The sequence below is a fragment of the Macrobrachium nipponense genome, chromosome 1, assembly GCF_015104395.2.
Source record: "Macrobrachium nipponense isolate FS-2020 chromosome 1, ASM1510439v2, whole genome shotgun sequence".
Taxonomy (NCBI): Eukaryota; Metazoa; Arthropoda; class Malacostraca; order Decapoda; family Palaemonidae; genus Macrobrachium; species Macrobrachium nipponense.
In genome coordinates this window covers 85,806,380-85,821,252 of record NC_087200.1, presented here as the reverse complement: position 1 = coordinate 85,821,252, position 14,873 = coordinate 85,806,380, and the positions used below count along the sequence as shown (strand labels likewise).

At 41.9% G+C, this 14,873-nt stretch overlaps 1 protein-coding gene and 1 long non-coding RNA gene across 5 annotated transcripts in view; one reads left to right on the top strand and one right to left on the bottom strand.

The window, feature by feature from the left end:
* The window catches only part of LOC135219427 (choline/ethanolaminephosphotransferase 1-like), a 433,147-nt gene that overhangs the window by 44,369 nt on the left and 373,905 nt on the right, over positions 1-14,873 (top strand). The gene's annotated exons all lie outside the window — the stretch shown is intronic.
* LOC135220225 (uncharacterized) overlaps positions 1-14,873 on the bottom strand; it is a 29,711-nt gene that overhangs the window by 12,447 nt on the left and 2,391 nt on the right. The window contains exon 2 of the long non-coding RNA XR_010315615.1: positions 1,139-1,667. This is a non-coding gene — a long non-coding RNA (uncharacterized LOC135220225). The remainder of the gene's footprint in view (positions 1-1,138; positions 1,668-14,873) is intronic.

The window sequence follows — 14,873 nt, the reverse complement described above, 5'->3', positions numbered from 1 at the left end:
GAATTGACGGAGTCAGCGACTGCCCATGGGCAAACCCCCGTCCCCCTCCGACCTTTGGTATGTCTTCTCCCGGGTGAGGGAGAGTGGGACAGTGACCTTCGTCTAGGAGAAATGGGGGGACAGACAGCTGCGTCCTCAAACACAAGATTGACACTTGGCCCAATACTGGTCTACTCCCTCGATTTTTCTAAGAAAGCACAAAATGACATTCCTAAATCCATTATGGCTTTTGCCAAAATCTCAAATTTCTTGTCCATTTTGGACTCTAAATTGGCAATGGTGTTGGGATCAGAGACATGGGATACCTGGACTGGAGTGATTGGTAATGAAGTTGGAGGACTAACAGTAGGCAAGATATTAGACAATAGAGAAAAAAGAGAAGGCTTGTTCAACTCTAAAGGCAAAGGAGTTGTTTCTACCTAGATTTGCTATAGCTCTAAGAGCTGCTTTCCTCTTCCTATCTTTGTCCTTTTTATCTAAATGAACCTGAAAAGTCTTCCACCCTTTCTCATCTAAATCTCGGCACTCCTCACAAGTTAGCTCCTTGTTACAGCATTGACCCCTACACTTAATGCACTTAGATGTGCGAATCGGTAACACAGTTTAGCCATCCTAGTTTTGCAGCCACCGCAGTAAAACCTAACAGAAGACGAACTAGAGTCCGACATCGTAGTTAAACTCACTAATGAAAAGCTAACTTGGCAGCTAACTGGATAAAAACCACCAAGAAATTGTACTTCACCAAAAAGATAAAAATCCAATATGGCAACGAAAGTTAACTGCAAGAAAACCATAGATGTTACTCAGTGGCCAGCAGAAAAAAAATTGATTGTAGTTAGCTCAGCAGTACCGGGTATGTATTCTCGAAAGTGGGCGGGACCTGTATCACATACACAAACGATGGCAGCCACCACTGCCAGGAAATTTGAAATTTTGACTGCCAGGTAAGAAAGCTTACAGCTATGTAATTGTTTGGTAAGTCACTTATGTGAAAATTATTGTTATAAATATCTCCATTAATTACAATCTCCTATCAAAATCTGTTGAAAACTTTAAAGATATTTCTTTGGTTAATATAAAATCTTGATAGTTTAATTGGCCAATAATGTCAATACAAAATAATCTCGAAATAACTAACCTCTTGCTTGGCATCTGGACTATAATAAACCAGAAGCAAAGATGTTGCGATGTTCACAAGTAAACCACTAATGGTAATGAGATTGGGGGCTAGAGTCAGGGGACACTGCTCTACCAGCCAGCACCACCACTTCTGCATCATTGGATCCATTAAAGAGGAGGAGGCACAGGAGTACTTGTGCTCCTCCAAGCGGCGCAACTGAAAGTCCTTGAGTTGTCCCATTTTGTTCTTAGTTTTCTTTAAAAAGGGCTGATATATAAATAGTATATAAAGGTTTTCAAACCTCACTTCTTCAACTACCTTTGTGTACAGGTATAAACACTTATTGCTTATTTCACCTAAGTGTCAGCTGCCCTAATTTCCTAAGAATCTTCCAAAATAACAAAATCAAATCATTTGTTCATATTCTTGAAATCCTTACAAAACACATCAGTCATCAATGTACTTCTCACATGGCAACCACAGGTAAGTCATTTCACATACTTAATAGAACCTCTTCTGTAAGATTTCCTTGCACCATCATAAATGTCTGAAAAGATAAGAATAAAAAAATGAAATTACACAACTGAATAATTCATGCATTAATTATACATTAGTGTAAAACAAATTATTCCTATATCAGATACAACTTCATTACATAACAGTGATCTTGACAATAAAAACATTACCAAAATAAGTAAATATAGAGATTTGTGTGAAAATTTCATATCATACTATAATGGGCGCAATGTCTGTTGTCTGTCTGTCATTCAATCACGGCCAAACGGCTGGTCAGATGGGCATGAAACTTGGCAGGGTTATGGTGAGGACCCCTAAGATGGTTTGTAACGGGGTGTCATCCAACCTACCCCACTCCTTTGTATGGGGGCTGGGGCTGAGAAGGGATTCCCTGAAAACGGAGCTGTTTCTGGCCGTGAAACGATGCTGGTTATTCCTGTAGACTTAGTTATGTACTTTACGATTTTTCATACATAATTTCTGTACAACTTCCCCAGAGAAAGTCGCGAATATTTCAGCTCGGACACGATAGAAGATGAAAATTATCATCAACATCCGCAAGATTTTTAGAATAACTTAAATCCATCAGGACTGCCAGTGCACAAAATAACTTTGAAGAAGTACTGCCCAGTAATGTTGCTTCGGAATTTCGATCCTGCCAATGGACATAATAAAAAGGAAACTGACAAGGTCCTACTTTCTACTCTCTTTTTTGGAAGACACAGGATCATAAGAGCATTTATCAGTAGCCATAACACACTGACATACAAGTTGCGTCTTTGCAGTAACATAATGAAAAGAAAGATGCTTTATTATTCGTATCACTGTGGCAAAGTAATTGACAAAGAAATGAACCAATCAGATCCCTGTTCTGTTAAATGAAAGTCACCGACAAGAGAGAGAGAGAGAGAGAGAGAGAGAGAGACGAGAGAGAGAGAGAGAGAGAGAGAGAGAGAGAGAGAGAGAGAGAGAGCCATATAACAAAATTCATGCACTACTATTTCATAATTCTATCTTGCTATCGAAAAAATGAGAGAGAAAGAGAGAGGAGATAATTGTGACTTGAAAGCTAAGTAATCCGATAATCCCATCACCGTCTTCGTTACTTTACTTACATTGAGAGAGAGAGAGAGAGAGAGAGAGAGAGAGAGAGAGAGAGAGAGAGAGAGAGAGAGAGAGAGAGAATCATTAAAAGAGGGTAAACAATAATGAATACGAACTTCTTTATGTTCATTGATCGTCCCTTCACTTACTTTTAGAGAAAGAGAGAGAATATCATTAAAAGAGGGGAAACAACAATGAATAAGAATTTCTCTGCGTTCAGTGATCGTCCCTTGAATTACATTACGAGAGAGAGAGAGAGAGCTATTCGTGTAATCGCCCTTATTTTAATATTTCTGAACAAATAGTACATATAAATTTTTCACTTCTGCACCCGTATTTTATCACCCATCGTAGATGGGCAAGTTAGCTAGTTGTTATAATGGAAATATTCAAAATATATGCCATACTACTGCTTGCATTTTTTCAGAAAATTCTTAGCATTATCTACTTTTTACTACCAATGTACACAACAGACAATTATAATAACATATCAGACTTAATAATCCATGAGGCAAGAACCATGAATAAGCTACCTGTTACAACTTGAACTAGTTTTAGAAAAAACTGTTATTTGTTCCTAACCTAAAAAAACATCTTGCTTCACTTAGATTGCCACCCTAAAGGAGGACATATCCTACTTTGTTTATTGCACAGTACACTGTGCAACCTACACAGTGTAGATTGGCCCGTTATATAAATTTCTGCCTCTCATGTTTCATTCATTACCTTGTCCCTTCCCACCTAGCCTTCAAACTTTTTTTTACTTTAACAAGCTCTTATCTCCCTGTCACAAATGAAATAATTCTCTGGTAAAACTAAACTAAAGAGAAGGAATTTTACCCCAGGTCACATTACACTGCTATGGAGACAGGCAGTCCCCAGTCATCAGCAGTCCGGTTTTATGGAGCTTGTCTAGCATCATAAAATCAGCGATTTATGGCGCCATAACAGGCCGAGTTTCAATTAATGGCGCCTTAAGGTGCTGATTATAGAGTTATGGAGCCATAACATACCTAACAGATGTGCCATTAACCGGTTATTGGTGCCATTCACCAACACTTGGTGCCATAAATCGCAAGTTTTGGTTAATGGTGGTTTTCGGTTATCAGCATCCTGTTGAGAACGGAACCCCCGGTGATAACCAGGGACTGCCTTATATGAAAATATTGAAGAGAGATTATTTTTCTCACTTCAGTATAGTACAATACATATTTGCACAATTTGCCTTTCAGCCTTATAGTTCTACTAATGGAATCCATATCCTATAATGTTTTCATGTTATTAACTATCATGTTATCTTATTTTTGTTCTTTATTTACTCAAGAGAATGGAAATAATATTTCATATTTTACCCAGTTCTCTCCCAAGCCTGTGCATTTTTAAAACCAACACTGAAGTTAAAGAAGGATTCAGTTAGTGGTGAATGGCCTCCTCTACTTTGGAATACAAGCTCCCAAATACAGAAATGATCTTTGTAAAGAAAATAGAAAAAAAAAAAAAAAAAGAGGTGGAGAGAAAAGGCAAAGAAGGAAGCAGATATGAACATAAGATATGCTTCAAACACCAACAGGTTGAAGCGAACATGCTAAAAAATGATATTGTTATGATACAATAAAGTTTTATACATACTTACCTGGCAGATATATACATAGCTATTACTCCGTCGTCCGACAGAAATTCGAACAATTTCGCGGCACACGCGGCAGGTAGGTCAGGTGATCTACCACCCCGCCGCTGGGTGGCGGGAATAGGAACCATACCCGTTTTCTAATTCATATTTTTTCTTCCAGCTGTCTCCTGAGGGGAGGCTGGGTGGGCCATTTAATTGTATATATCTGCCAGGTAAGTATGTATAAAACTTATTTGTATCATAACAATATCATTTTTATACATTCAACTTACCTGTCAGATATACATAGCTGATTCACACCATTGGTGGAGGGTAAAAGACAGCTATTACTGAATAGACAGGTAAACAACATACGTGTAGGTAATAAATAAATAAAACCTTGGTTCCTATTGTGTTTAGACGAAGGGTCGACTTCCTAGCTATTGCTAGTAGTCTGCTTCGTCTCAAGAGCCTCAGCGAGGATGTGACCTATGGCTAAGAGTTCTTGTAGATCTGTCAATGGGGTCTTATCCACTTACTTGACAGAATCTAGTGGTCATTTGTCAATGGGGTCTTATCCACTTACATGACAATACACCAATGCCTATTGGCATAATTTAAGGAGCACAACACCGATCCCGATCACCTGATCCAACACGAGGGTTTGTGCTTAATTTGAAAAAGAGCTATCCCCAAACTCATTTCAAATAACCCCAGAAAATAAATACACTTATGTTAAAAATAAAAATAAAAAATTTTAATTCACTAGTTAAGGATCAGTGTTGGCTCCCTATCCCAGCAACGCATCCGTGACACGTATAACAAAGAGAGAAGGATCTCTCATAGGCCCACTTGATCTCCTTCGTGCAAAGAGAAGTCAACACAGAGTTGCATCTCCCGTTATACAGCTAATATGACTCTCACGACATATTGTTATGGAAAGAACAAGAATTATTAAAAGCTCGCACTTCAAGCGCTTTTAATTCTTAGCTGTTTGAAGGAAACGTCAAGTTATTCAAGAAGTGCTTTAGAGATTCCACTCTGCCAAAGAAGACCAGGGCTTTCTTTGCAACAGATCTCTTCTAGATGAAGCCCAGAGCCTGGCTTGCGCCTGCCTGGCGCCTCGCCCCTGGCTGGCGCCTCGCGCCTGCCTGGCGCCTCGTGCCTGACTGGCGCCTCACGCCTGCCTGGCGCCTCGCCCCTGACTGGCGCCTCACGCCTGGCTGGAGCCTCGCGCCTGGCTGGAGCCTCGCGCCTGCCTGGCCGTCTCGCGCCTGGCTGGTGCCTTGCGCCAGCCTGGCGCCCTCGCGCCTGCCTGGCCCGCCTCGCGCCTGCCTGGCGTCTTGCGCCTGGCTTGGCGCCTCGCGTCTGGCTGGTGCTGCCGCTTGCCTGGCCTGCGCCTCGCGCCTGGCTGACTTTTCTCCCCACTTGCTGGAGATTCGAGCTTGTTAGAGGTCTCGATGAAAACTGGCGATGTCCACCTTGGACACTTTATTTGCCTGATTTATTCGCCTCTAGCGCATCTACGCCAGATTGGAGGCCTACCTTCCTTCTCCTCATCAGACAATGACAGTGTTTAATTGGACTGTCTTTGCTCTGGCGTCTTTACACCTGTTTGCATTTGGGCGCCTGATTGGCGCTACATTGTCCGAAAGTCTGAACATCCACAATCGTTTATCAGGAGAAAGGAAAAGGGTGGAAGAAATTCTTTCACTTTGAGCTTATGGCCTCTGCAACAAGGGGAGGTAATTTTATTCGGCTACATCCAGTAAGACGATAGGAAATCTAATAGTCCGAAGCCAGGACCAGTCTTCCTCCGAGGAGGATCATAACTTGTACTTACAGTTGCTAACGAGCACTCTTCCTACATGTTGACGAGTTCTCTCGTTGCAAAAATCTTCCCTATCTTTGCACGAAGGCAGGGAAAGAGCCTGGAAGTTTAAGGAGACTCTGAGCTGAAATTGGGAGGATTCCCAATTTCTAGCTCTTTCTTTAAATATATCTCTTCGAACCTTCTGGGAAGTAGTTTTGAGCCCTCATCGTATTCCAAAGACTCTGTCAGCAAACGATTAAATCTTATCTTCTTTTGTAGATAACAACGTAAATACATTGCCTGGACAACGAATCCTTTATCTGAAAGCGTTGATCCAGGAATAGGTTATAGTTCTTTTGCCAAACATACCATGCTGGCAGGAACCCATTGCCGAGTCTTTCTAGAATTTGATTCCAGATTCCAAGCCCAAAATCTCACTCGTCCTTTTGGTCGATTAGTACCAAGAGAAACATTGATGAGGAGCAGTTCCATCTTGTCAGAACACGGAATCTGAGCCAAATAGGACCTCCCATTGTAACTATAAGATCTCCAAGTCTTGTCGTATAGAGGTATTGTGTAAGATCCCGAAGATCTTAATGCTCTGCTATCTCCAATTCCCTTTATAGAGACAGAGTATAGCCTTTTACTGCGTTCTTTGATAGCAGATATATACAAAGGTAATTCTTCCCTCTGAAAGGGAAGAAAAAAACCGCTATGTGGTTCACAGAGGTATCGGAAGAGGACAGTTTCCTCATTCCCTCAAGCACGATCTGCAGTAATTATATATCTTATCCATGACTACTGTCATTTACCTTGAAACATCCTCTCATTCATGTCTACTTCTGGTCAGTCTGCACGCAGACAGACTCAGAGTGGAGAGGTTGTTAAGGTCCATTTAAAATAGATGTTGAAAGAATATTCAGACTGTCTTGGAAAAGACTTCCAAAACCTGCTGTGAGAAGAAACGTGACCTCTGAGAATCCAACCTCACTAAGTCTAAAATGAGGCATAACATATATCCTCTCTTTCTTTGACGCCCTTTGTCTTACATTCTGTAAAGAGTTTATCTTTTAGGGGAAAAAGACCAAATTTTATTCCCCTTTCTATAAATAAAGATGGCGTATATTGCTACCTCTCTCTTATATTCTTTCTTCCTGTCCTCGTGCCTGGGCAACGAGAGAATGGAAAAATTCTATCATCGTTATTCTGCAAAACAAATTATTATTATCCTATTCTCCTACTAACTGATCCAGGATCGAGGAGAATCATTCAAGATTCCTATCCTAGGACATCAGGCCGTAATGTACGGTTCAGATACTTGAAAGAGCCTCTCACCCAATACTGAGAGCTCCTACGAGTCTTTTCCAGTACCAAAACATTACAAGGTCTCCCTTGTTATATGTTTACATGGGAGTAGGATAATATACCATCCTGTTAATAACAATGAAAGAGGAGAAAGAGGAGCTGCATGGTTCAAGGGACTAGCCGAAACGTGCAATAAAAAAGGGGTTGCCAAGGTCTTTCTAAAACCTGCACCCAGATTAACTTATGAGTCCGATATATTTTCTATCACTTGTCTCATAAGGTTGAGGAAAGCGAGAGACCTCTAAAGATATCAGTTCTCTTCACCATGTAAAGGTCTATAAAGCAGAAGAACCCACTTATCCTGGACACGTACTACGTTGCTTGTGCGAATCTAGAATAATTTGTCAGTAGAGGGTGATCTAGAATAAATTGTATTTTCAGGAAAAGGGTTGATCTGGCAAAAAGAGTTTCTCCCAAAACAACTCCTCTTGCCAGGAAAGAAGTCGCTCACGCGACCACTATGTTACCTGACATGAGAAGTCTGTTCTTGTTAGAGACTTCCGCAATTTCAGTTAATCCTGACAAGGGCCACGGCCGCCTGTGCGACAACTTGTGTCACTGTCAGGAAAAAACTGATCTTGTGTCAGTTCTCAAAGAGGAAACTCTTGGAAAGTCTATCTCCAAATACTGAGAAATTGGAGATCCTGATGTCTTGCGCCTGGCTGGCGCTTCGCGCCTGGCTGACGCCTCGCGCCTGGCTGGCGCTCGCGCCTGGTTGGCGCCTATCGCCTGGTTAAAGCCTGGCGCTCGCGCCTGGCTGACGCCTCGCGCCTAGCTGGCGCTCGCGCCTGGTTGGCGCCTATCGCCTGGTTAAAGCCTGGCTGGAGCCTTTATGGCCTATTACTTGCAACCTTGGTCAGGAAATCTCGATATCAAAATAAGAAGAGGTGCTGTAAGAATCCTATAATTCTACAGTACTTCCATAGTTGGATGTTTCTTCTCAATTTTCCTCTAATACGAGTATATCGGAAGGGGAATTATTCTTTCCTCGGTTAATTCTTCCGTATCCCCCCCCCTTTTTTCCCTTTTTTCCTGAACGAGAAGGACCACTCCAGTGTGAGGGAGGGGGAACTGAGTAACTTCCCAGCTCTATGTAGGAAAGCATAATTTGCTCTAAGGTATATCTATTAACTAATTATTTTCTAGTTAGAGCCAGGCGTCTGGCTGGCGCTTATGATTCCTTATGGCATGGTTTGAGGAAAAGGAAGCAGTCTACAGGAAGACTGTTCGTCTTCTTCTTGCTAAGAGATCTATGAAGAAGACTTCTCGCAGGTTCTCACAACTCTTTGCAATAAATGTTAGACATACTTTAACAGTTATTATCGTCGATCGAGGTTCTCACGGACTCGCAAATTCTTGCATTGCTTTTGTTTAATACAACTCGCTCAAACGAGAAAATATTTTGGATGGTGCTCTAGGCTTAATTGCACCAAGCTGGCGCAATTTGCGCCAGGGGTGGCGCAACTTGCGCCAGGCTGGCGCAACTTGCGCCAGGCTGGCGCCTCCTACTAATTATCTTTATGTTATGTGCCAGAACATCTGTGTCTTTATGGTACCCGACATCCTTTCATATGTTAATTCCGTTCTTATTATGAAAACTTTTACATAGTAGTATAATCCATTCAGGGAAACCATTTCCCACTAAAGAATGTTTCCCATTCGACTCATACAACTTCTGCGCAAATATCCGATTCTAAATACGGTTGTGTCCTTTCTCGAAAGACTTAACCATACCGTAGTCTTGAAGTGAATCTCTATTACATCTCTCTTCTCACTAAGTATGTATTCTAATAAGTCATGCTTTTCGTAAGTATGAGTCCATTAAATAATATCATGTTCTGCTGCCATTTGAATCCTTTAATCATGTTACCTACGGTAAACAGCATTGAAAGGTTGTAATATCCTTCTTATTGAAAAGATTCCTAACAAAAGGCAGACTATATTTTATTTATGATAGCTACAGTATTCCCTCAATCCGAGGCTAAGACCACGATTGTAGGGAAGAGATACGGTTAGTTATCCCATTCCGCAGGAGAGAGAGCTGTAAACGACCTCTCACGACTGAGAACAAGAAGGTACTGCGACTTCGTTGGTCTTCATTCAAAGCGAAAGCAGTCTGGCCTTCCCTTTCCAGAGTTGCCAGTTACTCCATTAAATAAAGGAATCTTATAAAATTATTATCGAACTTCAGGAAGTTTTTATATAAGCATAATTAAGCTAATGAGACTTTGACAAGTCTAGAAACTAAATAGGTGTCGTCTAACAATTCTTTTAAACCTATTCCTTCCTAGGAAAGTCCTAGAAGGGTACTGGTAATTCATGGAAACCTCTTCTAACACGAAGAAAAATGTTCTATCCTACTCTCCATCCACCAATAAAGATATGTTCTTCTCCGATCACTTCTCGAAGGCACGATAGCATCATATAACTCATACTCTAGCGTAATAGAATCCTCTATAATACTGTTACATAAGGTAAACCGTATTCATTTAGGAAATTTTGTAAGGATTTCACTTGACCATTATAGCATAAATTTCGGTATGTGTCTATGCCTTGCCATACCGTAGTCCTAAGGCGATTTGTCCTAAGCGTGGTAGGAGCTAGAAGCTTGAAAGTCATACATATATGCTTTATCATCAACGAGATCCATATAATTCATTCGATTGACAAACAATCTAAATTGTTCTCATCATAATAGATTTATATCTAAAAATGCACCGATGGGGATCGTATGTTGAAATAACAATTTCATACCCCCATAGGGATAGCGCTCTCGTCTAGTTGCGAAAAAAAATGTTCCCCTTCGAACAATGACTTTATCACAAAAGTTATCGAATGATCTCTAATATTAGAAGGCGCTAAATCGTCGCCTGATTCCGAAAGGTGGATCGATTAATGTCATTCTCATTTTGAATAATTCTACCAGAAGGCATTATACGAGGATCTTCGCCAATTTCATTCAATTGAAGTTCTTCTATCCATCGAGGAACCGTAGGCATAAAAAGGGAGAAACACTGTTTTAGGATGCCTTTCAATGGCTATCCCTGGCAGTCTGGGACGCTCTACAGAACCTGCCGAGGGGACGCCTGGACCGGTGGGGATTCTCTGAAACCTCCTTACGGTTTTCGACATTCCTTCTCCTCTGGGCTTGTGAGCTTGGAAGAGGTCTAGACCTGAGAGCGAGACAGAGCCGATCAGACGCACCCTCCATTGTAATGGGGGAACACTATATTCACTTCTTACGTTCTAAGAGTTCGCATTTGAAATATATCCAAAGTCTACAATTTACAAATATGATATTGTAGATTCTGCGGAGTAAGAAGGTGATGAGGATGCAACAACTAACTAGTACTGTTACTACTATAATTGCTCGTTAACACAAGAGCTAATAAAGCTTCTAAAGGATAGTTACTTTCTGACTTCCCCAACTAGAAGAAAGATATACATTCCTCAATCAAACACTAACACTTATTTGTATTAATGAATAAATAAGTAATCCACCCCTTTCATGAAAGAAGTAAGAATTCACTTTCATGAAGGGTGGGATGAGTGTCGACCGAAACTTCGGTAGTACACTCACTAATCTTCTAAATTTTTGAAGTTAATTTTATAAAAAAATTCTAAAAGTTAACAAAAGCGTATGCCGAACCAAAGATCCATTACTTCCCTGTAAAAGTTAGCCCAGACGATCGATGGCGATGAAACACGAAAATCCATCAGGAGAACTGCAAACGTTGTTTACATTCCAAGCGACAGAAAAAATATGAATTAGAAAACGGGTATGGTTCCTATTCCCGCCACCCAGCGGCGGGGTGGTAGATCACCTGACCTACCTGCCGCGTGTGCCGCGAAATTCGAATTTCTGTCGGACGACGGAGTAATAGCTATGTATATATCTGACAGGTAAGTTGAATGTATAAAACAACAATATTACACAACGTCCCTGTGGTAAAATGATGTGAAAGTGGTGAAACCAAAGTTGCTCTGAAATGGCCCAATGCCACCTGGCTCTGTATACACTCCGCAGAATTGGATGACCATATTTTCCTCATAGAACAGAGCATAGTATGTCCATTTAACTGTTTTTCATGAAGCCAGAAAGAAAATATGTTCTTTGTCACTTTCTTCTGTGCCTGAAAGAGCTACTTTTCATTAGTGTTGCAGGGACTACACTGAGCACAAAAGCTTATTTTATCTCCTGTCAGAAAGTTATAAGTTTTTGAGCTTCACTATTATGAACAACAAGAATGAGAGGGATCCCCCATTCTCTGAGTCCAGACAAGGTTTTGCAACTTATGGACACACTATGTTGCAGGTAAGGATAGCATATTAAGTCTTGCAGGTGAGTCTCAAACCATGGCCTCGACAGAGTTAGGACAAGAATCACATCCAAATCAGAGGCTAATGCTCCAAAATTACGCATAACTGTTTAAAAGCTACTATGAGCATGGGGAAAAATACTGAAAAAAAGAATGCCCTTCAGTCACATGACCTGGCTCAAGGAGGAATGATAGCTTTTCATCACAGGGACTATGAGGAGCTCGCCTTGTTAACAATGAATGACGATATCCATGATCTACCAAATAATAGCTCAAATGGGATGATTAGCTTGGATTTATGACACTTATGTCTCAAAAGAAGCACTGGAGTACTTTCAGCCATTCAGTGCTTAACAGGGTGAAAAGAGGAAGTTTAGAATGGCTGGTCAATAAGATAAAAAGATCCCAAAAATAAGGGAAATGAAGTACAATGAGTTAAAAGTGGAAATAGGAGAAAACCCCACACTTACACTTGGAAGTTAAAGTTAAAAGTGTTGGAAAGCAAATAGGAAAAAAGAAGTGGAAATGTTGGTAAAGTAAAATGCTAAAAAGTGGATGCTGCTAGAGCTGAATGATGTAGCATACACCCTTCAATATGACTTGCAGTGCACCCTAAAAAGTGCACTGAAAGCACTACCGCCCCTACAGGTCCAATAGAAAGAGGTCCTATCTACAACACTAACTGGAGATGATGGTAAAAAAAAATGTGTGGCTAACAAAAGAGGAGAGGGTTATGGGGAAATCCCTCTGGGCTTCCACCAGAAGGGTTACCCAAGACTCAGAGTGAAAAGCACTCAACCTATCATTCAGTAAATCAGACTGAGAAGAAGGATAAGCAAAACCTCCTTTACTGTTGTCCCAGGGATACTGGGAGGTATCCTTCTGGGTAGCGTAAGTTTGGAAAAGGACAACAGAGCACCAGATATAACCCATTTGTTGGCTTGTGGAAACAAGTGATGTTCGTCCCACAAGGAAAACAGAAAGAAACCCATAGTTTCCTCTTCTTGTGGATGCAAATTGCATCAAGGGCGGCCACCTCCTGCGAACCATCCCTAACTACTTTGTCAGTGCAGGAAAGAAAATTAAGTAAATCTGCAGCACAATCTTCAGGAGGGGGATCATGAACTTTCTTGGCTAAAGCCCCACTATACACCAGTCCATAGTTTTAAAATGTTCTACAATAAATGATCCATTTCCAACACCATAAAGAATACCTTTGCAGTAGCAAGAGTGGATCTACAACCCACATTAGAGTCCTTAGAAGTCCCCTTGGGAGGGGGCAGCCACTCCCAAGCAAAGAAGCTTCTCCATAACATAGGACAAGTAACAACTACATGAAAGGCAGGAAGGCGGTATACGAAAGGAGAGTCTTTCCTTGTTGCCTCTTCTCAGAAAGCCAGTTTGACACTTCCCGTAGGGCTTTCTTTGATGAGGCAGAGAGAACCATTTTAAGGAACCTGACAGTCTGATGACTGATCACTCACCATGAACGATGAAGGTGAGTCGCAGGAGAGAACTGCAAGAAGTTCTGCAGTAAAAACTTGAGCAAGGATGCATAAGGAGAGGAGTAGAGTCTTGGCTTAGGAACCCAAAGAAGAATGCTTCTAAGACAAGGATGAGCACCTGGCTGTCCTTCCCTGGCATTCAGGAGAGGGAGAAGCACTCAGGTCTGTCCCATTTGCTGCATGAAGGTTGAGGGCTGAGGGAAGCCTCCCTCAACCTTTTGCTGGGCAGCAGAGGAGACTGATCCCTGAAAGATGTCCTAGACTGCCTGGGTGCTGATAAGGAGTGCTCAACTACTTCAGGGCGCTTGGTCCATTTACAGTGCTTGGTGACTAAGCCGCTCTGTCACATCAGGGTGCTCATCCAATACAGATCCTGGGGTGGCTCCATCGAAACACTCGCACCTGCATTTTAAGCCAATAATCAGTTCTTAGACATCCTAGATCGCTTGGGTGCTACTACGGAAGGCTCAACTACTTCGGGCGTTTGGCCACTTCAGGATCGCTCACCAGCTTCAGGGTGAGTGGCCAAAATATAGTTGGGCACTCGGTCGATTCAGGGCCACTAACCATACAGGGAACCTATATGAAGAATGAAGATGCTCACAAGAGCAGGGCACTTGGAACCTGAAGAACAACACTTCAAAGACAAGGATGAGCGCTTGGGCGCCCTTCTGTGGCATTCAGGAGAGAAGCACTCAGGACTGTTCCAATTGCTGCAGAAAGGTTGAGGGCTGAGTGAAGGTTCCCTCAACCTTTACCTGGGCAGCGGAAGAGAATGATCCCTGAAAGAAGACTTTCTCTTCAGGGGGAGAGACTCATCGGAGAAGCGTCACTGGCGCCTCTTGTTCAGAGAGTTTGTTTGAATGGTGTTTTTACGTTGCATGGAACCAGTGGTTATCAGCAACAGGACCAACGCTTTTTATGTGACTTCCGAACCATGTTGAGAGTGAACTTCTATCACCAGAAATACACATCTCTCACACCTCAATGGAATGCCCGAGAATCGAACTTGCAGCCACCAAGGTGGCAGGCCAAGACCATACTGATCACGCCACTGAGGCGCTCTCTTGTTTAGAGAGGAATCTCCCAAACTTGAAGAGAGCTGATACACTTCTGAGACGCCTTTCAGCTCTCGTCTCAACCTGGGATGCAACACAATAGACCCCACTGACCTCCCTTAGGCCTCAGATACACCTCCTCCCAGGTTTAGGGGAGTATGAAGTGACCACTGCCTAGGAGAACCATCAGGACAAGCAGCCACCTCCTCCACTGTCTCTTCAACTGCACTTTTTTCAAATTTATTGAATAGGACTTACATCAATGTCCCTAACTGGGCCACAGTGTTTCCCACCAAATTACACCCCCGATCAAACTTATTTTCTCTGCTCGCAAAGCGATCGGGTTTGGAAGTGCCGGAGGCAGAAGGAGTAGCTGGTCTAAGAGAAAGGAGTGACAAAGGTGAAACAGGACTAATTAAAGGTGAGATAACAATGCATCAACATTACTGGATTGAGGAGTCATA